The 26,369-nt window shown below is 46.6% G+C and overlaps 1 protein-coding gene and 1 pseudogene across 1 annotated transcript in view; one reads left to right on the top strand and one right to left on the bottom strand.

Moving 5' to 3' along the window:
- The window catches only part of LOC127197685 (anoctamin-2), a 185,622-nt gene that overhangs the window by 112,258 nt on the left and 46,995 nt on the right, over positions 1-26,369 (bottom strand). The window lies entirely within an intron of this gene.
- Positions 18,801-19,742, top strand: LOC127196917 (aldo-keto reductase family 1 member A1-like; annotated as a pseudogene).

The following is a 26,369-nucleotide window of genomic DNA, read 5'->3' as shown; positions in this document are numbered from 1 at the left end:
AGGGAATCCCCTGGGAAAGGATCCTTGAGGGAATGTCTTCACTCCTCCTCCATGGAGATCAAGTTAGGAATGGCTCCCCATTCTCCAATGTAACCAAAACTGCAACGATGGTGGCACCTGTCCATCTGCCTGAGGTTTGTCTAGACTGTGATTTAATTGAATTACGGAACAAGTTTCCTGTGTGTCAAGCTGTACCATTCATGTGGCCTCAGGGGCAGGCAGGGCAGGTATTTGAACACAGGGCACAGTTTTCCTTCTAGAGTCACTAATCCTTCATAAGAGACTTTATGGATAGAAGTGGAGCAGACACTGGACGTGGATAGAGAAGCTTACAAACCTTCTATACATCTGGAGTAAGATATATTTAGCGGAAGAACTGTTTCTTTAAACCAATCGTTTCAATGCTCCATCTGAGTCTTAGAGGGACACAGCCCTGCCTGCTCACCCCCTGTGCGACTCCATGTTTTTCATGCATGCCACAAGCACTGTGCCATCACCCTTATACATATACAGATTGTCAGTTGTCACAATGACTGAGAAGAATTACTCACACTTACAGGATAATGACAAGGACACCTGCCACACATGCTTTGGTGTCCTGGGAAGTGACACAAGGAGAAAGCACCCTTCCTGAAATATGTGATGCTCCATTGAGAACCAGTACCCCAAAGCTTAGAGTCCAAATTGAAAACCACTGTGCTATCCTGCCCTACAGGTGTAGTATAAAAACTGGAGTCCACAAATGTCTCATCAGTGCCCTGCCCTGTCTCATCAGACTCAGATTTGAGTGGCCAATGTGAAACTTAAATTGGTTTGTAAAGAAAAGCCATTAAGACAGCTAACCTGTCCATTGTGAATCTGATATTCCTGAACTGCGCAGGGGCACTCAGGAGGACACAGAATCATTTTGAGGGCCTACAGACCTGGAGTGCTGTGAAAATAAATCATCAGCATAGAACATTCTAGATGTCCAGGGAAAACCGGGGCATAGTAAAGGAAGAGTCAAACAGGTCCCACTGAAAACACCGTTCCCCTCCAATGCCCCCATGGCCATGGGAGGGTAATGTAATTCTTCCGTATCTCAGCTTCCCTTTTGGTAAGATAGTAAAGTACTAATGAGGCATCAAGGTGGCCTCACAGGGTGTTTGTGGAGATCCTTGGTGATACAAGGAGGGTGCTTAGCAAGCTGCCTGGCACTTAGCATTGCTCAACATTAACAATAAGTTAAGTGATGTCTTCGGTCAGAGGACTCTGAATTCAGGAGGTTTGTGCAATCCAGTTTTCAACATCCCCCCCCCCACCTTTCCCAGAAAATCCTGGCTCCCAGGGCATTTTTCCCTTATATGAGGTGAGAGCCTCGTTTGGAACATGTCCCCTCCACACAGCCAAAACAGGCTCTTCCACAGCCGTGACCCTGTGCACACATACTGCTGTGGAGCCTGCCCTGCCTGGCCCCACCCATCCCTTCCTCCCCTTAGCCTCCGGTCTGGAAGAGAGGGGTCATCGAGCACACTAATTAAATCTGCAGATGATAACAAACAGGGCGGCGCTGCAAACAGGACCGGAGAGGATGGGGGCAAATAAATGAGAAGGGACCTGGGGAGTTTAGAAAATATGGGACAGGAAATAACAAAATGAGATTCCATGCGTAAGAGTGCAAGTGACTCCAACTGCAGGGAATATGCAGAAACACAGACAGTGGAAGGGGAAGAAAGCTGGGGAAAGGCTGAGACGATGAGGGTCTGGTGTCTGGTAGGAAACAGGTGGCAAATGAGAGACCAGGAGCCAGGGGTGAGCAAGACGTGGAGGCTGAGGAGCAGGGAGGTAGGAACATACACAGGATGTTCCGTCTGTGGCTGAGCTCTGCCGGGACCCATCCAAGAGGACCATTCAGAGCTCTCCAAGGCTTGGTCCCAAAGGTTCCTTTCCGTTTCCAGCTCCAGGCAAGAAGCCTTTCTGAACGCTTGGAGTGGATTCTGCTGCCTATTCACTGTGGTAACACTCATCCGTGACCAGGGTCACTGCCGATGGGAGCGTCTCTCTGCCCAGGTCTCACTTTCTTCTCTCCAGCTCCAAGAATAAAGACTTAGCTCTGCCCCTCACAGCATCCCTCCTTGCATCCAATCTGGCACTAAATCCAAGGTAAGCTTTAAATAAAAATAAAGGTTGAGGGCTGGAGAGACAGCCTAGCAGTTAGGAGTGCCTGCTGCTCTCACAGGGGACCCAGGTTCAGTGCCCAGCACCGACATCAGGTGGCTCACAAGTGGCTGTAAGTCCAGTTCCAAGGGATCTGATGCCCTCTTCTGACCTCCACAGGCATCTGCACACAGTGGTGCAAATAAATGCATGCACAATACATACACAAATAAAAAATAAATCAAATATTTTTATAATTAAAAAAAATAGAGGTTGCCATAATCTGAACTAACGTAATAGGGAGTTTTCTCCACCTTCTCATGGACCAAAAGGCTATCTGAGGCCACTCTGTCTTATCTCCAGGCTCATTATTCTGGAATAATGTTACACACACACACACACACACACACACACACACACACACACACACACACACACACGGTATTCCTGAATTAGCATATCCCTAAATCAGCACATGTTGTCTATTTACACAACCGAGAGGCCACTTAGGGCCCAAGGACAAATAGCAGGGGGGGTGTGTGAAACTGGTAGGGTGTGTGATATGCTTTGTGGCAGTGAACCGCTGAGCACCAAGTGGCCTCTCAGAGACTGCAGTTGTTTCCCCAAGGCACCTGACCTTATTCAGCAGAAAACACTACCATCATAATCAAATCATCAAAATAGGGAATAGTCAGAAATATAGGGTTGCCTGATGTTCAGAGGACTTACACAAGGCTCACTGGCCTTGGGGGTGGAGAATGTAACAGCTGTCTTGGGCCACTGTTGATCCAGCTCCTGTGAAAAAGTTGGACTCCCTTTGCAGACACTAGAATACCATAGTTGCCAGCAATGTAGCTTAAGAGTTAAATTAAGGAGAAAAAAAAAAACCTGAGACTATTTTGGTACTGTGGACAGGAGACTGACCAATCTCCTTGACAGAGTTCAAGTTCAAGGATGAAGAACTCTGTCACCCAAAGTCCCAGGGAAGTAGGTGGAAGTCCCTCCCACCCAACGACCCTCAGGCTCAGCCTGAGGAAGAAGGCTCGCAGCCATTACACTAAACACATAAAACATGAGCTCTGACCTCCAGAGGGGGCCCAGGCCAAGTCTTCTTTACCCGGGAGTCATTTTGCTATTCTCATCTTCTGAAAGTTAACAAGATCAAAGATGGTACCTGAGATCAGGCACCTTCCCAGCTTAGGGAGAAGTATGGCAGCCTTCAGTTACCCCATACCCCATACCACTATGTATTGGTTACTCAAAGGAAGGTGGCAACGTGCTGTGCCACAGTACCACAGGTCAGACAGAGCACAAAGGAGCCCCGACTACAGAGATGCTTTTTTTTTTTTTTTTTTTTGATAGTTTATTTACTATGACAATAGGCTGGTAGGTAACGGTAAACCTGTTGATCTTACAGAATAAATACATTAAGTCTATTCTAGTTTCATTTCTGTGGCTTTCCTAAAGGATCAAACAAAATAATGACTCCTTAAAGAGCCGGGTCCATTCCATGCTCATCGCTAAGTCCCCAGCACCCAAGAACTTCTCAGGGCCTAGAGCAGGGCAGACATGCTGAACGGATCACTGAGATAAGCGGAGCCAATGGAGAGTTTCAGAAACAGCCCCAGGCCTCTGACATGTGTGGCCAGGGGAGGCTCACGGTGGCCCTGAGGAACTCCAGCTTGTCCTACCCAGAATCCTTCAAATGTCTCCCACACCCAGGCTCAAGAAGCCAGATAAGGGGAGGTGAAAGAGAAGGAGGAAAGAGTTCATAGGCACCAGCAGGGGTAGACCGATTACTTTCACTTGAAAGTGCCTAAGGGTCAGCACTGTAGTATGTTCATCCTATATGAAACGGCTAATATCTGCTTATAAATGAGGGGCTAGAGTGTGTGTCTTTCTGAGTCTTGGTTACTACACTCAAGATGGTCTTTTTTAATTCTACCCATTTGCCTTCAAATTTCATGACTTCCTAGTTTTTAATGGCTGAGTAGTACTCCATTGTGTAAATGTTTCTTTATCCATTCTTGGGTTGAGGGACATCTAGGTTGCTTCCAGATTCTGACTATTATAAATAAAACGGCTATGAACATAGTTGAGCTGTATGGTGGAGTGTCTTTCAGGCATATGCCTAGGAGTGGTATAGCTGAGTCTTGAGGTAGAGCTATTCCCAATTTTCCGAGAAAGTGCCAGATTGATTACCAAAATCAATTTGTTGTACAAGTTTGCACTGCCACTAGCAATGGAGGAGTGTTCCCCTTTCTCTACATCCTTGCCAGCATGTGCTGCCACTTGAGGTTTTTTTTTTTTTCTTTTAGCCATTCTGATGGGTGTAAAATGGAATCTCAGAGTTGTTTTGATTTGCATTTCCCTGATAACTAAGGATGTTGAGCATTTCCTTAAGTGCTTCTCAGCCATTCGAGATTCGTCTGTTGAGAATTTTCTGTTTAGCTCTGTACCCTGCTTTTAATTGGGTTATTTTGTTTGTTGGTGTTTAACATTTTGAGTTTTTTATATATTTTGGCCCTTGACACTATTGACCATACTCTGCTATGCTTACAGACAGGAGCCTAGCAGAGTTTTCTTCTGAGAGGCTCCACCCAGCAGTGGTTTGAAACAAGTGCTGAGATTCATGGACAAAGCATAGGGAGTCTAATGGAAAAGTGAGAAGAAAGGTAAAAGGGCCTGGAGGTGACAAGAGTTTCAAAGAACCAACTGATCAGGGCCCAGAGGAGCCTGTGGAGTCTGAAGCACCAACCAAGGACCATGCATGGACTGGATCTAGGTCCTCTACATAGGTGTAGCTGATGGGCAGCTCAGCTTCATGTGTGTCCACTAGTAAGGGGAGCAGGAGCTGTCTCTGACATGGACTCTGTTGCCTGCTTTTTTGATCGCTTCTCTCTGATGGGACAGCCTTGCCAGGCCACAGGTGTAGAGGATGTTCTCAGTCCTAATTCAACTTGATGAGCTGTGGTGGGTGGGTAAAAGGGGGCTCCCCTTTTCTGAAGAATAGGAGAGGGAGAGAGAGGGTGGGACTGGGAGGAAAGGAGGGAGGGGGCTACAACCAGAATGTAAAGTGGATAAATTAATTAATTAATTATTAATCAAGAAAATGCCTAAGGATCTCTCTCTCCCTCTTCACCGCCGCCCCCCCAACACACCTTGTGTTCCCAGATTCCCAAAGTTTGGCTTCATGTTATGGTCTAATATTGAGCCAACTAAGCCACTGGCTTGGGGCAACTTTGAGGCTGCTTTGTAAATGACAAAGGAATGTGAGATCCTCTGAGAAAATACTGTCTTCTTTGCATCATATGTCCCTGCAATCTGTGTCTTTCCCTTGCCGAGGGATTTGGGCTGAACCCATCCAGCATACTGGAGACGCCAAGGGGAGAGGCTGCTCAAAGCTTTGGGAGCACAGGAGGAGTGTGTCCTGCTGATCAGGGCTGGCCTTCGTGGGAGAGTCTTCTCTGGCTGCTCTTCCAGCCTTTCCATCAACACCTCAGGACAAATGAGGTGTTTCTGTCAATCACTGAAGAGGCACGGCATTCCAGCTGTATCCTCCTGAGCTAATGGGGCTTCTTGGGAGACATTCAACACAGAAAGAAGCTCTTTGTCCAGGGGCAGTGAGATGGTTTGAAGGAAAGGGTCTGCAGGTGGTCATAAGCCTGGTGTGAGGAACTGCAGAGATGATCCAGGGTTCCATGACAGCCTTATAGCACTCTAGTGAGGCCTCCTAGACCTAAGGGAGTCAGCCAGAACTAGAGACTAGTAAAGTCACTGAACCCCATGCAATGAAGAATGGTGGAAGACTAATTTCTCACCTATATACTTGCAAAAATATGGATAGAGGCTCCAGGACTCAGTGCTTTCATACCTGTATGGAGTTCCTAGTATAAACAAGAAGGAAGCCTCAAGGGAAAACAGAGAGAGAGAGAGAGAGAGAGAGAGAGAGAGAGAGAGAGAGAGAGAGAGAGAGAACCCTTCAAGAAGCTTACAGATTGAATAGCCAGGTGTGGTAGTGCACACCTTTAATCCCAGCACTCAGAAGCAAAGGTGGAAGAGAAAGAGGAGGAGGAGGAGAAAAGGAGACGAAGGAGGAGGAGGAGAAGAAGGAGAAGGAGAAAGCTGAAGCTGCTTACAGATTGAAGAACCACCCAAGAATCTAGGGGGAAGAAAGACTAGGAGCCAGAAGGCTGCTGAAAATTTTAAGGGACGCTGCCATCGGTGCTCTTTCTATACAGAAGCAGGCCATAGGTCAATGTGCAAGGTTTCACCCTAGGTGACTTTTGCACGCAAGTACCTGGTGAATGTATTTTCATCTTTCTTCCTCTGGCTAAATGACAACAGTACTTGGGCTTGACCTGTCCTATTCACTCGCTGGCTGAGCTTAGATCAGTTCTCTTGCCTTCCCTTCACTCCTTCCACTTATGCATGAAGGGTCTGGTTAGCAGAACTCCAAGGTTCTGCACTTCTTTCATACATTGTACTCAGCCATCTCTTTTCTGATTTGGCTTTAAATCTATACAACCTCTCTTATCATTGATCCCGTCCTCTGCTTGGCCCTGGCCTTGATCTTATCCTACCCAGCATTCCGGGCATCCAGGAAGCTGTGGATGGTCCCCCAGCTTTCTCCAAGTCCCATTCCCATTTGCCACATGTGACTGTCAACCCTAATTATCAACTGGACTGGATTTAGAATCACCATAGACACACCTCTGGGTGTACCAATGAGGATGTTTCCAGAAAGATTTAACAGAGCAGGGAAAGCCCATCCTGAATGTGGGTGGCATTACCCAACAGGCCAGGGTGCTAGACTCGGTGAAAAGCACAAGGGCCCCAGCACCAGCATTCATCTCTCTTGGCCTCCTGACTGCTTCTGCAGTGTGACCAGCTGCAGCGTCCTCCCTCTACTACGCCTTCCCTGCCATGGCAGGCTGTACCTTCAAACAGTCAGCTGAAATCATCATCCCTTCCTCCTTTGCATTGTATTGTTAGGTATTTTGTCATCATTCGTAGACCATGCTTTTTGAAGCCCTCTACCCCAATCTAAACATCACATTCATCTAAGGAGTCCCATTTCCCCAGATAGCTCTCCTTGAGACCATTCTCCCCTGTGTTCTGAGTGTCAGAAAGTCCATATGGATTTCCTCTTTTCCTTTGGAACTTCCACCCACTGAACCATCACCGAGGGTGGCAGTCTTTAGCCAACCTTTCTAGAAAGCACAGAGAGTGACTATTTCCCTCTTTGCAGGCCAGCGTTTCCTTAAGGACTACTCTGTGCTGGCACTGAATCACAGAAGTGTCCCCAAACAGTAGACGTGTGAGTGTGGCTGAATCCCGACGCAATTCTCATTTTTGAAGGCAGGTGGTGCAGAGCTCGGAGGTGGCTCTGTGGATAGGAGCACTTGCTGAGCAAGCACAAAAACCTGAGGTCAGACACCAAGCACCTGTGTAAACCTATAGGCACGGCCATGGCCATGAGCATGTGTAACTGCAGTGCTGAGGATGGGGAACCCGCACAGGCACATAGATGCCAGGGGGCTTGCTGGCTGTGCAGGCTGTGCAAACGTGATGAGCTCCAGGTTAAGTGACTGGCCCTGTCTGAGGAAGTGAGGCAAACAGTAATAAAGAAAGACGCAGGGCATCTTCCTCTGACCTCAGAGTGTGCCCTCATGAATGCATGCATAATACCTGAAAACAATACTATGGTACTCTCTCCCCCACCCCCACATCCCTCTCTTTCACACACAGCTGGTTGGCTAGATTCATTCTGCAGGGCATCATTTTCCACACCTTACCTGAGAGTCAGTCTTACTGATGGGCATGTCCCATTGACCTTTCTCATGTCACTATGACTATGAACATGCCTGTCTGCTACACTGGAATATGAGGTTCTTGAGCACTGGCTCTGGCTCTGTGTATTCTAACACCTAAGTCCCCTTGTCTATTGCTGACTCCCACACAATATGTATCCAACAAACGTTTGTTCTGTTAATACCTGACGTGATAGTACATGTTTTCCATACCATCATGTAAGGAGATGACTGTCAGAACAGATGAAGAAGTATCAAGAAACCAACCAGCACTGACACATGCAGGGTGGATCAGGGATGAAACCCAGCCCATACCCATGTGTTTATACCTGCCAGAGCATGCTGGAAGAGCAACTGCCCCGTTGGCCTCAACATGGCTCTTGGAGGGAACTCTGTCTGCTACATCAAAGGGCGCATGGCCTGATCAAAAGTTTGGACCAGACATTCCACCTCCTGGATCCATGCCTCCATTCCCTCCCACTCAAACAACTCAGACTGATAGCGCCCCTGGGACCGGGATCAGCCTGAGGGGCAGACATCTGTGGGAGCTTTAATCCGAACCCACAGTTGCTACCTAATATCTACCACTGAGGCGTCCATTCTGCTGTGCAGTCCAAAAGCACATGCAAGCATCAAGCCCCTCCCTTCTCCTGATGTGCCTGAGATTAGGTGCAATGAGAAGCTGGGGTTAACACAAAAGCCTTGCAGGCAGCAGCATCACAAGACGACCATCCAAAGCTGACGTGACCTACTCTGTATCTAGAACAACGGAGAAGAACCCTACTCCCTGCCTCAACACACACATACACACACACACACACACACACACACACACACACACCATTAAATCCAAGATATGTAGGTTCACTCCAAGAGGGGAAAAAATCAAGGTCTATTCAGAGAAGAAAGATGAGGAAGAAATGAAGCTCAAGGCCATATTCAATAGAAAAAAATGGGAGCGTTACTTTAGGCATTTGACTAGAGAGAAGCCCAGGAAGGAAGGTGAGTGAAGAATGACATTATCACATTATCTGAGTTCAAATAGCATCTGGGAGCAAGGCTCAGACTTAGTCCACATGGCACCTCAGGGCAGGTACAGGGACAGCCAAGAAAGAAGTCCCATGGCCCAAACACCAATCATAATAATATTCTAAAATATGATTAGAGTCTTAAAGTATTTTTTAATTGTTTTAGTTCTTTGAGAATTTCATACAAAGTGTTTTGATCATATTCACTCCCTTCCCTCAATTCTTTGCAGATCTACTTCCTTTTCCCTATCTATCCAACTTTGTGCTATAAAAAAATATTCCTAAGTCCATCAAACATATATCCAAAATATTAAAGTTTCATTTTAATTTCTACACCTGCCTTCATCAATTCTCATTTAAAATAAATCCAAATGGTTATTATAGGTAATTGACTGTGTCCCTCCAAAAATCCATGTCACTCAGAACCTCAGAATATATATTCACTTGGAAGAATCTTTGCAGATACAAATAAGTGTGGCTGTTGTGTAATTATAACATTTTAGGGTAGTCCTAGCCCCTCAGCAGAGAGAGAGAGAGAGAGAGAGAGAGAGAGAGAGAGAGAGAGAGAGAGAGAGAGAGAGAAGTGTAAAATTGCAAAGATTGGAGTAAAGGGGCCACAAGCCAAAAAAATGACAGATTGTCCTCAAAATCCAGGAGAGAGTCGTAGATACTTCTTCCTCCAAGCTTCCAGAAGGTACCATATGACTTCCTGGGTTCGAATACCCAGCTAAACACTCACCCTGTGTAACCCCAGGTAAGTTATTTAGCTTGTCTGTGCTTCAGTTGCCCTTTCTACAAAACAGTGAAAGTAAAGACCTTGCAAAGTCATTTGTTCAACTCCTTCATCACTGAGCACTGTGCCCTCCTCTAGAAACACGCCTCTAGCTTCTGTCTGAACGTTAGCCACGTTGCTCTAGTGCTGTCTTGCTCCTGTCATCTTCTGGAGGGTAGTACTTATTGTTGGCTTGATGGGGAACAGAAGCCACAATGGAACCAAACAAAAAGAGATGAATGACTAAAGACAGAACTAAACTCTTGCTATTTTAGAGGAAGATAAGTGAGAAGAAACACATGAAGGATGGAGAGAGAGAGACAGAGACACACACAGACAAACAGAGACAGACAGAGACAGAGAGAGAGAGGAAATTTGGGGAAAATCTGGATAGCCCCTAAAGTCCAGAGGACGAGAAAATAACAAGGAAGACTGAGCAAATGCTCACCATGTCAGATAAACCAATGACTGAAATACTTGTGTATTTCAGAAGTAGACCTACTAGAAGAAATTAAATAATTAAATAGTGCCGGGAAGATTACCATAGCTCCTAGACTTTAATTGGCACTTGGTAATGGTGGATGGATGGATGGATGGATGGATGGATGGATGGACGGACAAACAGATGGATAAAAATACTTCCACACTGACTACCTCCAATCGAACCCATTGTCTATACTCTGGATTGAATTTTTGGTGGATCTATCCAGAGACAGAGAGACAGACCAAGGCAGCACAGAGTGCCCTGTCCAGACTCCCCTGTATACTATTCCTCACATGAAATGCACAGCCCATCAAAAAATTAGAAAAAAAAAAAAGGAAAGAAAAAAAACCTTAGTAACTTCCCCACCCAAAAGAGTCTTCCAAAGGTCAGCCCATCTACCCCAACTTCTGGCAGAGTGTCATTAGCAATTTTCAGCACACACCATCTAATCTAGAGAAACCCACGTATGTGTGCACCCCAGTGAGACTTCTTAAAGGAAGGGAAGAGTGCATGTGTCTATCCTACCACTTCTTGCTTTCTGGCAAGAGAAGTGGAAAAAGCCGTCGTCATCGACATAGCTGCTGCCCCTGGAGCCAACAGCACAGCCCCAGGCCAAGTCTCTGGGAAATGCATCAGATCAAACTCAGTGATCAATAATAAAATCAACAGCAGTCTCAAAGCCAAGAAGGGCCACTCCAGTCATCCCTCCCGGGCTACACGACATTCCCTGACGTTACTAGGTTCCACTGCTTCCCTAGCTACACCACGGTATCACAGAAGTCAAACTTTGTTTTTTTTTTTTTTAACCAAGGATAGGTCAGGGTCAGAGGAGTAATGATAACAGCCACAGAGGTTTCATGGGCCCCTAAAATCCTTCCTCCTTCTGTCTCTAATGGGGGAAAAGAATCGAAACCCCTCGTGAGGGTGAACCAATCAAACAGGAAAACGTAACATTTGGAAGAAGGTTCCCTTGGTAAACACTGAGCCTGGAACACTTTCCATCTCATTGTCTGGGGCTGGAGACTGAAGTTATAGAAATACGCTCACAAGTTCAATAATGCTCATCTTGGGCAGATGGACACATCCTGCCTGGAACTAGAGCTGACTTAACCCTTCCTGGCGAAGTGTGGAGGGCAGGAGAAGGCAGAAGGAGAGAATGCAACATGTAAACAAGTACTGAAGGAGAAATGGAAGGCTCGTGGCTTGGAGAACAAGGAAGAGCCTTTTCTTCAAGGATCTTTAAGAATAAGGTAGGGAGCCGGGCGTGGTGGCATACGCCTTTAATCCCAGCACTCGGGAGGCAGAGATGGGCGGATCACTGTGAGTTCGAGGCCAGCCTGGTCTACAAAGTGGGTCCAGGACAGCCAAGGCTAACACAGAGAGACCCTGTCTCAAAAAACCAAAAAAAAAAAAAAAAAGGTAGGGGGAAAAAAAACCCAGCCAAAACAATTAGACTTAGGTTTTGGGTCTTTCTAACCTCTATCAAAGTTAGTTCCTGCAGTCCAAGACCTCCTCTGTGACCTGAAGAAGAAACATGAACGCTTCTCTTCCCACACCAGCCCCATCTGGGTACCAGGAACACCAGGAGGCAGAGGCCAGGCTTCAGCTCCATGCTGCAAATGGGAAGCCTAAGTGGGGAGAGGTTTTCCTGCCGACAGACCCACTTCCTCACACTAGGGACAGGGCGCTTCTACTCTGCTCTTCCCTCTCTCTTCCGAGCCTTGAACCTTGATGATTACCCTATGAAGGCTGGATCTGCACTTCTCGGAGGCACAGAGGAGCAACAGTGCCAGCTACAGGTCCTAACCCACTGGCTGGACAGAAGACATTCACAGCTTGGTCAGACATCAGACAGACTAGTAGTGGCTGCGGAGCTCAAATCATGTGATGTGTCTTCTTTCTCAAAGCTTGGAAAAGAAGATCAAAGGCGGGTGAGCGTTAACTGGGTGGTCCGAGACAGCGGGAGGGGGGGGTTGAAAAAGGATGCAAAAAAGGACACAGTGGATCACCCACATCCCCAAACAAGGCTGGCTTTGTTTTCCTGACTCAAGGTCCACGCCAGTGAAAGCAGAGAAACCTTGATCAAAATGCAGCCAAAAGGCAGAGGCTAGACCTCTTGAGTTCACAGAGCCACCCAATCAGGAGAGAAACACTGGGCAGGAGGAGACAGATGGTGATGAGGGTACAAAGAGAGACAAGAGACTAAAGTTGCCCTGTGGACACAGGTGACTGCATGTTGGACTCCACATGAGCCCCTTGTCACTGTGGAGTATTTTCTCCCTACCACGTACCCTGCTGGAAGTCTCTAATGCCACTACATACACATTTTGTCATCTAGAATTTCATTAGTGGATCCAGTTTCTCTTTGCCAGTTAGTCCCTGCTAGGATACTGAAGGCAGATCAATTAAACATCTGGGGTTTGGGGGGGGGGGGGGGGGGGGCAGAGCTCACATCCCACTGCATTGAAACTAAGACTCACGGAAGCAGAAGACCCTTGCTGCCTACAGGGCAGGGGGAGAGGCGGGGGCGGGGCAGGAACACCTGCTCTGCTCCAGAAGCACACCTGGAGATGCTGTGACCTCTGCATTTACTCATGCATTACCCATCACTCTGTACAAATTGTGGGGATTCACTCGCTGTTTAGTTCAAATCCTGAATATTCTCGTACTCGGGCATTTACGGCCTCACTTATGGAGGAGACATTTGCATGGGAGTGTGACGCCCGCTCAGCTGTCCAGGCTGTTAGATGTTCTTCAAGCTTAGAGAGCAGGTCCCATGCTGAGAGTGTGAAAGGAACATGAGGCAGAGAATCCAGGTATTCAGGGCCCTGTTTCTCCCCCTGGTGGGGACCAGGGCTTAGCACAATTTAGATTAGTATCCCTTCAAGGCATCTGTCTTTTTTTTTAATATTTTTTATTAATTTATTCATATTACATCTCGATTGTTAGCCCTTCCCCTGTTTCCTCCTATTCTTCCCTCCCTCCCACTTCTCCCCTTCTCCCCTCCCCTATGTCTGTGACTGAGGGAGACCTCCTCCCCCTATATATGCTCTCAGAATATCAAGTCTCTTCTTGGTAACTAGCTATCCTTCCTCTGAGTGCCACCAGGTCTCCCCATCCGGGGGACATGGTCAGAAAAGGGGCACCAGAGTTCGTGTGAGAGTCAGATCTCACTCTCCATTCAACGGTGGAGAGTATCATGTTCGTCGGCTAGGTCTTGGTAGGGGTTCGAAGCTTACTGCCTATATTCTCCTTGGCTGGTGCCTTAGTTTGAGGAGGACCCCAGGATCTAGACCTGCCTGTCATAAAGTTCTTCTTGTAGGTTTCCAGGACCCTGTGGGTCCTACTATTTCCTCTTTCTTCCATGCTACTCTTGCCTAAAGTCTCAATCGGATATCCTCTCCTCTGATCCACTTTCTTGGTAAGTAAAGATTTTCATGGTACGTATCCCTTGGACTAGTGTTTTGATATAAGTGAGTATATACCGTTTGTCTCTTTTTGCTTCTGGGTGAACTCACTCATTATGATAATTTCTAGATCAATCCATTTGTCCACAAATTTCGGGAATTCCTCGTTTTTAATAGCTGAGTAGTATTCCATCGTGTAAATATACCACAGTTTCTTAGTCCATTCTTCTACTGAGGGACACTTAGGCTGTTTCCATGTTCTGGCTATTATGTATAGAGCAGCTATGAACATGGTTGAGCATATGTCCCTGTTATGTGGTAAGGCATTTTCTGGGTATATTCCAAGGAGTGGGATGGCTGGGTCTTGTTCTGAGATAGCGCCAGATAGCTTTCCAAAGTGGTTGTACTAGTTTGCATTCCCACCAGCAATGAAGGAGTGTTCCTCTCTCTCCACATCCTCGGCAACATGTGGTGTCACTTGAGTTTTTGATCTTAGCCATTCTGATGGGTGTAAAATGGAATCTCAGTGTCGTTTTGATTTGCATTTCTCTGATGACTAACGAGGACGAGCATTTCTTTAAGTGTTTCTCGGCCATTTGATATTCCTCTGTTGAAAATTCTCTGTTAAGTTTGGCCCCCAGAAAGGCACTGCTGAAAGGGGCCGTGGACCCTGAGAGCACAGGGCTTAGTGAGCGGCTTTGGGGTCCCTGAAGGAACACCTTCATGGGCACCTGTGGCTTTAGTCTCTTTTTCTCTTTGTTCTCTGGTGAGTGACATAGTAGTTTGCACTGCCACAAATGTCTGCCCCACTGTGCTGTTTGCCAGGAGCCAAAAGCTAAGGGGGGAGGCGGTCAATAGAATCCAGGCTGAAACCACCAAACTCTGAATCAAAATAAATCTATTCTCATTATAAGTTAAGCACCTTGGGTATTTAATTGTAGTACTGAAAACCTGACGTGGTCAAATACATTGCTCTCCTAGTTCTTGGATTCTTTGCTTATAAATTAGAGTCTTGGACCAAGTATGGTGGCTGCTGCTTATAATCTCAGCACTTGGGAAGCTGAGGCAGGAGGATTGCTGCAAGCTGGAGTCCAGCCAGGGTTATACAGTAAATTCCAGGCAAGCCAGGATTTGAAAAAAAAAAAAAAGTCAAACACAAAATAAAATAAAGATAAGGAGCTTGGATGAGATACAGTCTCATGCATTGCTTCAACTCTGACATGTGTAAAAAGTGTTTTATTTCTGATTGAGTCTTATGATGCCTGACAATGACTGACTGGGCACCATGTGGCAAATGTTTCTCTAGGCCTGTCCCATACCACACAGAATTCTAGCACCTGCCTTACTGCCAGATAGTAAAAATCCTCGTTTTGCAAATAAGCCAACACACAGGAAAAAAGATGTGATGCTGTGGCGTGTGTTAAGTTGGGGCTCCATCTCTGGTACCATGAGAAAACAAGAAATAAATGAAGGAGGGAAAGAGGGTGAGAGAGGGGAAACAAACAGAAGGGTCAGAGAAAAGAAAGAACCTGAAGCATAGCAAAGTTTAAACTGTGTCCTAGGGTGACATGGGTGGTGAAGGACATGTACAGGAATCAACGGACCATCCAGCTGTAAACTCAACTTCACACCGTGTTGCACGGCACCTAACAGTAAATAAAGGGAAAGGCACTTCGAGTCTTGTCTCTCAGCAGTCGAGGCACAACACGATACCACTAACAATCAACACGGGGGTAGGGGGGGGGGGGGCGGGTGCTCAGCACTGCCATGAGGACCCTGCAAAATTCATGAGAGGAGAGGGTGAAATTACACAGAGCGCAGGGGCAGCTCAGTTTCAAAGGTGTTATCCTCACCCAGGGACCTGACATGCAGGCTGCTGTGAAGGCCAAGCACAGGCCTGAGCCTGCCCTTTGCCCCCTTTCCCTACCACTGTTTCCTGCCACTCCCATTGCAAACAGCCCCTGATGAAGAGTGATGGCCTGGCCACAAGGAAGTCTTAAGGCAATATCAAACCACTAACGTCCAGAAAGCCATACTTCCTCTCCTCTTTTTTTTTTTTATTATTAAAGATTTTTATTTATTTATTTATTATGTACATGTAGTGTTCTGCCTACATGTACACCTGCACGCCAGAAGAGGGCACCAGATCTTGTTATAGATGGCTAAGAGCCACCATGTGGTTGCTGGGAATTGAACTCAGGACCTTTGGAAGAGCAGCCAGTGCTCTTAACTGCTGAGCCATCTCTCCAGCCTTCCTCTCCTCTTTTTTAAATAATCTTTTTCATACAATATATTCTGATCATTGTTTCCCCTCCCTCACCTCCTTCCAGATTTTACCCACCTCCCCACCCATCCAACTCCAAGCCTTCTATGCCCCCCTCCCTAGAAAACAGGCCAAAAAAAAAAAAAAAAAAAGAATAGAACAATGCTAAGAGACAAAGAAGAAACACACACAAGGAAAACCAAAAGAAGCATGTGTACACTCAGAGATACACACCCACATGTATATATATAAAAACCATAAAAAAACAGAAAATCAGAAAGCAGAATAGATAAGCAAAGACAAAGCAACAAATGCCCAAACAAAGCATTGTGAAACAAAACATCCCCCCAAAATACCGATCAGTTGGCTTTGTCTTGACCATCTACTGCTGGGCATGGAGCCTCTCTTGAGTGTAGTCTGGCTATCCAGTGAGGCTCCTTCAGAGAAAACTAATTTTTCCTTTGTGAGATGTTATCAGTCAAAGATGACTTCTAGGTTAGGGATTGGGGGTGGGGGTGGGGGTGTTGGAAGGCTACACTTCCAACATCTTTCAGAGGCGGTAAACCCACCATGGCAACTTGGACATGAGGAAACCAAGGAATGGAGTGCCCAGGCAAAGGTGCCAAGCCCATACTGTGCAGCGGTCAGTACAGAATACAGTGGAAGGAAACCATGGCCGTGAGGTCTTTTTCTCCAACACATGCCCCAGGGTGGCATGCTGGGCCTTAAGACGGTTCCAGATCATGTCAACAGAAAACAAACCACACAAACGTGAAAGAAAGCCAACAGACAGATCTACAAGCCCATTCTTCCCACAGCACAGTGAGGAGGAATCAACACGGTCCCCTGGGGAAGGCTTGCTACTAAGAGTGCCCAGGGGACCCTAAGGCACAACGTGACTTCCTATTTGCTAGCCATCAGATGTGTTCAGCAATCTGCTCCCGATTTGCTGCAGTCTGATCCTACCAGGAAGGACCACATTCTTGCGTTACTATTTCATCTCCCTCTGGTCCAGCCTGTTCTGGCCTTGTGTCAGATTAATATTCCTATTCCATGGACGCCAGACAAATTTTCCTTCAGCGCTATTGATCTCTCCTGTTGCCCCCAGCTGCCTGGAAGCTTACAAAGCCAGTGGCAGCCACCACCCCTTTCCCACCCTGGGGTCCGGAAGCGTAAACACTCAGGGTGGCCTGACTCATACAGAAAGTTATTAGGAAGGAGTGAAGCTTTACAAGGTGTCAGAGATTTCACTAGCTCACAGGACCAGAGCCGGTGTCCAAAATTTGCAGTAGGAGAGCAACGGACTTTCCGCCATAGTAATGACATGGCCGGGGCTATGTATGATGTTCCCAGCTTCCTAACTGATGGCCAAGGCTGGGCAAAGGGCAGTGTCTGTAAGAATTCAAACGGATGATGATAGTAGCTAATATTTAGTGAGCAACCTACTGTATGTTAGACATTGTACTAGAACTTTTTAATGTGTTTAATTCTCAGTGAATACAACACAGATGAAAACAAGTGAACATAACAAAGGTTTGGTGACTTGCCCAGAGTGTCACTCTAACTCAGAGTCTAAGCCTTTAAACACTGAGCAGCACATGCCACCATGCCCTGAGTTATACAGAAGGCTCCTTAACATCATGCCATCATTGTGACCCATGATGGGGACAATTTTGCGGACTGAACATGGCTACCATTAGGACCACAAAGGTAGCATAGTCATGCTTCCAACTGAACCGCATCACCTGACCACATCCCTACTTGCTCAAGAAGTAGAACATTAGCCTATCCAGGCTACCCTCATCCAAAGCCAAAGGCCACCCTTGCTCTTGGAGAGTGGGTGATGAGAAAACTGCTTCAGAGGAGTTGGAAGTGAGTCAAGCAGGGGCTGACAGTCTTCAGTGCCTGCCTTGTTGGAAGAGAGGCCCTGGACAGTCTCTCTTGGACCCTGCCCAGCATGCAGATCTAAGCTACCCTGGCCCTCCCAACCAAGTTTAGAAGCGCAGCATTATCACAACAGGCAAAATGTGGAGGCAATGCAAGTGTCCGCAATGGATGAGTAGATAAACTAAATGTGGTACAGACGTGCTATGGGTTGATGCAGCCTCAGAAATGAAGGGAATCCTGCCACGTGTGGCAACATGAGTCCACCTGGAGGGCACTATGCTAAGTGAAGCGACCAGTCACAGAAAGATAAACACTGGGTGATCTGCCCCCATGACAGTCAAACTCACAGAAGCAAAGGATATGGGCGTGGCTACCAGCAGTTGGGGGGTGGGGACACAGGAAGTGGGTCTACATGTAAGGCTTCAGTTCTGTTGCATGAGAAAGATTTAGTGGTCCACTGTATGTCATATGGCCATAGTGAACACAGCATCACACGCCAGCATGTAAAAACAGTGGGTCTCATGTTAAGTGACCCCACACAAAGGCAAACCATTAGAGGGGGTGTCCCATATGTCTACACCACTGATTTCCTGTGTGTTTCCAGTCACCCAGTCATACACATTAAAGGGTTCCTTTTCTCTGTAAACCAGTTATAGTCCAAATAAAGTTGTTTCTCAACAAAGGAAAGTCCAGCAGGAGAGAGAGCTGATTAAGGAAAGAAACAGGGCCAGCTCAGGGCCGGGGAGGGGGGGGGGGGTGGCGGCAGGGGAGACAGTAGGCCAGGGGATGGAGAAGAGAAGAGTACAATGCCATATATATGTATGAAATGCCATAATGAAACCCATCACTTTGTGTGCATATTAAAAATAAATTGAAAATAAAATGTGGACACATGGTGCAATATAGATGATCTTTGATGACATTGTGCTAAGTGAAATAAAAATCCAGAACTGAGCTCTGCCCACTTTGTCTTCTCCACAGCCGTCGCTCCCTGCCAAAGGGATGGTACGATGACAGCTTCCTGTGTCCTCCTGCACACTAGACAGAAGATGACGACTCTGATTGGTCTGGGGACATGGAAGAGTGAGCCTAGCCGGGTAAAAGTGGCCATCAAACATGCCCTTAGTGTAGGCGACCACCACAGTGATTGTGATGCTCTGTTTATGGCAACAAGACTGAGATTGGAGAGGCCCTGAAGGAGAATGTGGGACCAGGCAAGGTAATGCCTCAGGAGGAGCTGTTTGTGACATGCCAGCTGTGGAATTCTAAGCACCACCCTGAAGATGCAGAGGCTGCCCTCTGGAAGCTATACTGACTAATCTCCAGTTGGAGTATCTGGACCTGTATATGATGCACTGGCCTTAAACTTTTAAGCAGAGAGACAATCTCTTTCCCACAAATGCCAATGGAACTGTTCGATGTGACTCCACCCACTATAAGGAGACCTGGAAGGCTCTGGAGCTCTGGTGGCAAAAGGGCTGGTAAGAGCCCTGGGCTTGTCCAACTTCAGCAGTCAGCAGGTTGATGATGGCCTCAGTGTGGCCTCTGTATGCCATCCATAACTGGCTCAGAATGAGCTCTTAGCCCACTGTCAAGCACGAGGCTTGGAGGTGACTGCTTGCAGTCTCTTGAATTTCTCTGATCATGCTTGGCACCATCCTGATGAGCCAGTGATCTTGGCACTAGCTGAAAAACATGGCCAAACTCCAGCTGAAATCTTGCTCAGATGGCAGGTTCAGCGGGAAGGAATCTGCATCCCCAAAAGCATCACTCCTTTACTCATCCTTCAGAACATTCAGGTTTTCGATTTCACCTTTAGCCCTGAGGAGACGAAGTAATTAGATGCTCTGAACAAAAATTGGTGGTATATCATGGCCATGGTTATGGTGGATGGGAAGAGGGTCCCCAGCAATGCTAGATACCCTCTGTGTCCCTTTAAGGACCCAGATTGAGGCCATAGTTTCTCAGCTTCCCTTTCAGCTCTCCTGCTGAGTATTGCCTGCTACACCTGAGAAAGAAAGACTCAATAAAGCCATGAAGTGTTAAAAAAAAAAAGGGGGGGAAGGGGGTATTCTGTGAGGTCTCTAGACAAGGGAAATTTATGATGACAGAAAACCAATGGTTCCCAGGGAAGGAAGAGGTTAGTACTGAAAGGAGACAGAGTTCCAGAAGAAAAAGTAGTGTCCCGCAGCAGTGGGGACATATGCATTGCCACTCACCTGGACATAACTGAATGTTGTGCATATTTGACCACACATTTAGCTTTTATGTCATAATATTTATATTTATTGAGACAGGGCCTTGCTATGTTGCACATTGGTGCTAAGGATACAGGCCTGTGCCACCAACCTGGCTTAGCCATGGTTGCAAGAGATGTTTTTAATAAACACTGTGTGTCTCAGATATAACAACAGGTAAAACCTATGTTTTCATCTTTTAACAAATAAGCAGAAAGTCAGAAATTAAACACACACACACACACACATACATACACACGTATACACAATTCTTAGATGGGCCTGAAACACCAATAAAATGGGATGACAGATTTGCTGTTAACACAGATGAGTGAAAAGTAAATCTTCCAGGGTTGAATTATTTAAACATGTAAACCTGCCTGACCTGGTTGCACCTTCAGTAAAAATGTATGATTAGAGATCAATCACAAAGAAGCCTGAGACTCACCTGAGGAGCCATAGCTTCTTCTATAGAGAGCCAGTCCCCAGCACTGTCCCCTTCCCTGACCCCAAGGTGCACCTAGACAACCACAGAAATCATGAGAAGTCAAATTCGTACAACTAGAAAGCAGATCCCTGAACCTACAAAAAGTCCAGTGAATAACTTTTGACATCACCTGAAAAAGGGCTTTTTTGGAGGGCCAGAACGCTGCCCCAAAATCATGTTAACATCACCATCCTCTGAACATGTGTCATAGGCAAAGCCATAGTATCTGATACAGGAAGCTGTTTTGTACGTGTTCAGAAGGTCCAGTAGTTCTGTGATATAAGCAATAACTTTACAGAAAGAGACGTTCTCAAACATGGTCATGGGATGGAGTACCCAGGAGAGAAGTCAAGATGGCAGACAAGACTGGAACTCAAACTGCAAGTCAACAATTAACCCAGAAATGATAGCTGGGTTCCCAGGTAGAGGGTGTGCTAACCCTTAAAAGTCACAGTGTTTGACAGAGAAGTAAACACTGTCTCAGAGCAAGTTGTTAATTTTTCTTTTGTTTGCCCCCTGCCCCCCCTCTCTCATTACATCCCACTGTTTCCCCTCAGTCCACTTCTTCCAGTCCCTTCCCCCACCTCCCCTCTCCCCCAGATCTGCTTTTTCCCTGTTTCCTTTTTTTAAAAAAGGACTCCAAAGTGATGGTTCCCAGTGCACATTGTGTCTGAGTAACAGGCGCTCAGAGACTGCAAAGAAGAGTGGCTATAACGCTGACTCCCAAATGCCAGTGTCTGTCTTACTGACCCCAGGAGGGACCCTGGGTGCTAAGGATGCATGGTACCAGCCTCCCCAAGGATGGCCTCCAGTCAAGGCACAGTACTAGCCCCAGTTCTACCCATCTTCCTGAGAAGAGACGGAAGAGAAGAACATACAGGGTCTCACACCAAGATGGTAGCGCCCAGAGTGCATGGTGTCTGGGTAGCAGGAGCTCAGTGACCGCAAATTGGGAAAAGAGCTTCACCAACCCTACATCCAACAAGGGGTTAATACTCAAAATATATAAAGGACTCAAAAATAAACACCAATAATCCAAATAATCCAATTTAAAAATGGGACACAGAGCTAAACAGAGAATTCTCAACCAAGGAAGCTCAAATGGCCAAGAAACAAAGAAATGCTCCAGCACTCAGGAAGCAGAGGCAGGATTGCTGTGAGTTTGTGAGTTTGAGGCCAGCCTGGTCTACAAAGTAAGTCCAGGACCATCAAGGCTACACAGAGAAACCCTGTCTCGAAAAACAACAGCAGCAGCAGCAGAAAAAAAAAAAAAATGTTCAGTGTCCTCAGTCATCAGGAAAATGCAAATCAAAAAGAATCTAAGAGTTCATCTTACACCCATCAGAATGGCTAAGATCAAAAACTCAACTGACCACTCATGCTGGCCAGGATATGGGAAAAGGGGAACACTCTTTTATTGCTGGTGAGAATACAAATGTGTACAACCACTTTGGAAATTAATCTAGTGCTTGCTCAGAAGATTGGGAATAGCTCCACCTCCTGGACATATACCCAAAAGACACCCCACCATGCAAGGACATTTGCTCAAATACGTTCATAGAATCTTTATTCATAAGAGACAAAAACTGGAAACAACTCAGATGCCCCTCAACAGAAGAATGGATAAAGAAAATGTGGTATGTTTACACAATGGAATAATACTCATCTATTAAAAACAAGTAAATTATGAAATTTGCAAGCAAATGGATAGAACTGAAAAAGATTATCCTGAGTGAGGTAACCTAGACCCAGAAAGACACATGTGGTATGTACTCACCTATAAGTGGATAGTAGCCATAAAGTACAAGATAACCATGCGACAATCCACAGACCCAAAGAAGCTAAGCAACAAGTAGGGCCCAAGGGAGGACGCTTGAATCTCACTCAGAAAAAGAAATGGAATAGACAGATGAAGTGGATGAAGAGAGGGAACAGGGTAGGAGAGGGGGTGTGGAGGGAAATGAGGGTGGGGATCGGATACAAATAAGGGGGTGGGAGACAGAGGGTTTGCTGAGAGGAGAAGAGCCATGAGCAGAGGCATCTCTGAGACAAGCTAAGACCTATGACAGGGTAGGCTCATAGGAGGATATGGGGGTGACTGTAGCTGAGACCCCTAGTAACAGGGGTCATGAAGACTGAAGAGGACACCCTCTAACCAGACAGGACACCCAGTGGAGGGAGGTGGACTACCAACCCACCCACATAAACTTTGACCCAAAAATCACCCTGCCTATAAGGTGCGCAAGGATAAAGATAAAGCAGAGCTTGAGGGAATTTCCAATCAATGACAGGGCCCAACCTGAGACCCACACCATGAGAGAGAGTCAATCCCTGGCACTATTAACAATATTTTTCTATGCTTGGAGACAGAAGCCTAGCATAGCATAGCTGTCCTCTGAGAGGCTCTACTCAGCAACTACCCAGAGGCTGAGATGCACAGACAAACATTGGGCAGAGTGCAGGGAGCCTTGTGCAAGAGTAGGGGTAAGGATGAGAAGAGTCAACTAAACTGGACCCAGGGTTGCTTGAGGGGACTGAAGCACCAAGCAAGGACTGCATAGATTAGACCTAGGTCCCCTACACATATGTAGCCAATAGGCAGCTTGGTCTTCATGTGGGTCCCCTAGTAAAGGGAGCAGGGGCTGTCTATGACATGGACTATGTTGCCTGCTCCTTGATCACTTTCCCTGGCAAGACTGCCTTGCCCGGCAACAGTGGAAGAGGATGTACTCAGTCCCAAGGAGACTTGATGTGCTGGGGGGGTGGGGGCTCTTTTTGGAGGAGTAGGGGAGGAGGATAGGGAAAAGGAGGGAGGAAGGGACTGGGAAGAGAGGAGGGATAGGGCTACGGTTGGGATGCAAAGTGAATAAATAAATCAAATTTTAAAAAGAGCAGGCATCCCAGGGAATTCAACATGGCATAACAAGTTACAATAAGATTAGGCACAAACCCTCATATCAAGACTGGACAAGGCAACCCTGTAGGAGGAAAAGAGTCTCAAGAGCAGGCAAAAGTGTCAGAGACAACACGCACACACAGCATGTGCCACCACTGTCAGAAGTCCCATAAGAGCACCAAGCTACACAACTATAAGTATATGCAGAAAACCTAGATCAGGCCTACACAGGGTCCCTGTTTGTCGCTTTATCTCTGTGAGCATCTATGAGTCCTGTTAGTTGATTCTATGGGCCATGTCCTCATGGGGTCCTCAAACCCTTTGGCTCCTATAATCTTTCCTCTCCCTCTTCTGTGGGGTTCCCCTGGCTCTGCCTAGTGTTTGGTTGTGGGTCTCTGTATCTGCTCCCATCAGTTGCTGGATAAGGCTCCTCTGATAACAATTTCTTTGTAGTTTGGTTTGGTGAAGTGCCCAGTTGAGGCTCTTTACCTCCTCCTGGTGGTTGGGAGGACTCATGACAGTTATACAAATAGTCGCGGGCTCTTAAGGCTAAAAATTCAGAAAGCAAAGACAATAAATCAGGCTTTGTGTCTATGGACAAGCAAAGGCAGATGCATAAGTGGGGAAAAAAAAGGACTCACCAGAGCGTGTGGCCCCTGAGGTTTAAAATTCCACATTCTTTTTTTCTTTTCTACCCATACTCATATCCTGGGAGTAGCAGTCATACCCAGAAGTGATAATTCCCATCAGCTTTAAGTCCTTGGCAGCATGGAAAATTTCCCCTAGGGGCCTAGGGAGGCGATGGCAAGGCCTCTTGTGGCCACAGATCGTTCCACTACTGTGGCTGCGGCTGTGAGATGCCAACAGTCCAGGCAGCTCATCCCACTGTGTCCGCCTTCTGCATTTTCATCCTTGTCAAGGCAAGCAAAGTAACAGGGCTCCTCTTTTGCTTTTGCTTATTATTCAAGTTGAATCCTAAGGAGATTTTCAAAGTACTTGGCAGATGACAACTGCCTCCGTGCGCTGCAGTGAACAAGATGAGTCAATTTTTCAGAAAAAAAAAAAAGACTATTGTAAAGAATGAAAGATTAGAAGCACATCAGAAACCACAGGGTGAACAGCAGCACAGCTGAAAAGTATAGAGAAATACAATGGTGACCCAGAAAGAAGCAAGCAGTGTAGGCTCTGTTTTTTAACAATTAAACTGTATTATACAACCCAACTAGCTTACACAAGAGGGAAAAAAGGTTAAAGGGAAAAAAGAGTGAACCTTCCGGTATCCTTTCCATGGAACGGGTCCGGCCTCTTCGCTGATCCGCGTGCACTCAAGCCCGGTCTGAACCTGCTGCTGCTCTCTCCTCTCTGCTTGCCTGTACGAAGGGCGGTCTTCTTCTCCCATTGAGGGTCGATTAGAAAAACAATAGTCCAGGTGGAGTCCCCAGGTCTGCTTCCTGAATTCCAGGCCCAGGATGGCTCCATCCAGTCTATTTCAAGGTATCCATGGTATGTCCAAGGGTAAAGCCCGCCAAGACTGCGTTCACCTGTGACAAAGCTTTCAGTCTTTCCCACAAAGCAGCACAAGGCTCTACCATCGCTCCCTGGTTGGGGAGGGGAAACAAACTCATCTAAAAGGCAAATTAGCGGGGCCTGGTGAGAAAAGACTGGAACTCTCACCCAGAGGGAAAGCCCACAGTTGTCACAGGCTCAAATCCAGCTAGAGGTTTTGATGTGACAGTGACGTCATTTTGGAACAGTTGGCAACAGAGAGAGAAGGTCAACACCGCTTCATTCTAAGACTCAGAAGACTGAGACCAGACACTATCCTGAGAGAGAAGGCACTGTTCAAGGCTAAGCTAACCCAGAAGCCTGCGAGGGGAAAAAAAAATCACAAGTCATGGTATCCAGGTCAACTTCCAATGCAATGGAAGGAAACAGCGGTGGGGTGCAGTGTGGAGAGGGAGGGGCCAAAGGTGGATGCACTAAGAGGCTGAGGTAGAAGAAAGTTTGGTTGAGCTAGTGAAGGGTGCAGTCCAACCATCTCTGAGGATAACACTGGGATCCAATAGACCCGAGTCTGAGGGCGGGGATGGCAAACCCTCAGGAGAAACTTATCTGCCATGAGGTTTCCAGCCAGTGAGACTAGGAACCCTGGAGTTCGAGCAGAGCCTTCAACGTCTGCAGCTACATCCTCCAGCAGAGTGTTTAGTGCTACATGGATATGAAAGCAGACACTCGTCCACCTGTGCAGACCAAAGGGCTGTGTTTGCTCTTCCCATCTACAAAACACCTGGGAAAGACTGCTTGGCTAGAACACTGGGCATCCCAGGCTGTACAAACTGTTAAGTCCCAGAGATGTGAAGAACCTGCCCAGCCCACAGGATACAAAGTCAGATGCCACCAGCAGAATCTTCCGGTACATAAGAAGGGGAAGTTTCTGGGAAAACAACATCTCTGAAGGATGTTTCACTCGTGACCCATCCAGGTTGAGCAGCAGCCTAGCCGGTAAGCAAGACAAGAGTCTGCACTATCAGAGAGATGTACCTTGACCCAACAGACTCCATTCTCACAAGAACCAGCTGGAAGGCAAGCTAATCCGCCATCTGTTTCATGCTCCCTGCCTTCTTCTTTTTAGTGGACTTTTAGTAGTAGTTTGACTTTTTTATCCAAACTTTAGTATTTTATACCTCTTTTTAATTTAGGCATTTTGAACCATCACAGTTTTACATTTATTTCATTTTTCTCTCCTTTTGTAACATTATTCCACTTTTTCTTTTTCTTATTTGACCTTGCTTTGCATTTTCTTGCCCTTGCCCTCTTCTTTAGTTTAGTTCATTCTTTGATTTTTTTTGTGGTGGGGGTGAGGAGGTTAAGACAGGGTTTCTCTGTGTAGCCCTGACTGTCCTGAAATTCACTCTGTAGACCAGGCTGGCCTCAAACTCAGAGATCAACCTGCCTCTGC

The sequence above is a fragment of the Acomys russatus genome, chromosome 13 (assembly GCF_903995435.1).
Source record: "Acomys russatus chromosome 13, mAcoRus1.1, whole genome shotgun sequence".
NCBI classification, from domain to species: domain Eukaryota; kingdom Metazoa; phylum Chordata; class Mammalia; order Rodentia; family Muridae; genus Acomys; species Acomys russatus.
The sequence above is the reverse complement of the archived record's forward strand: the minus strand, read 5'-3'. Positions and strand labels throughout refer to the sequence as shown.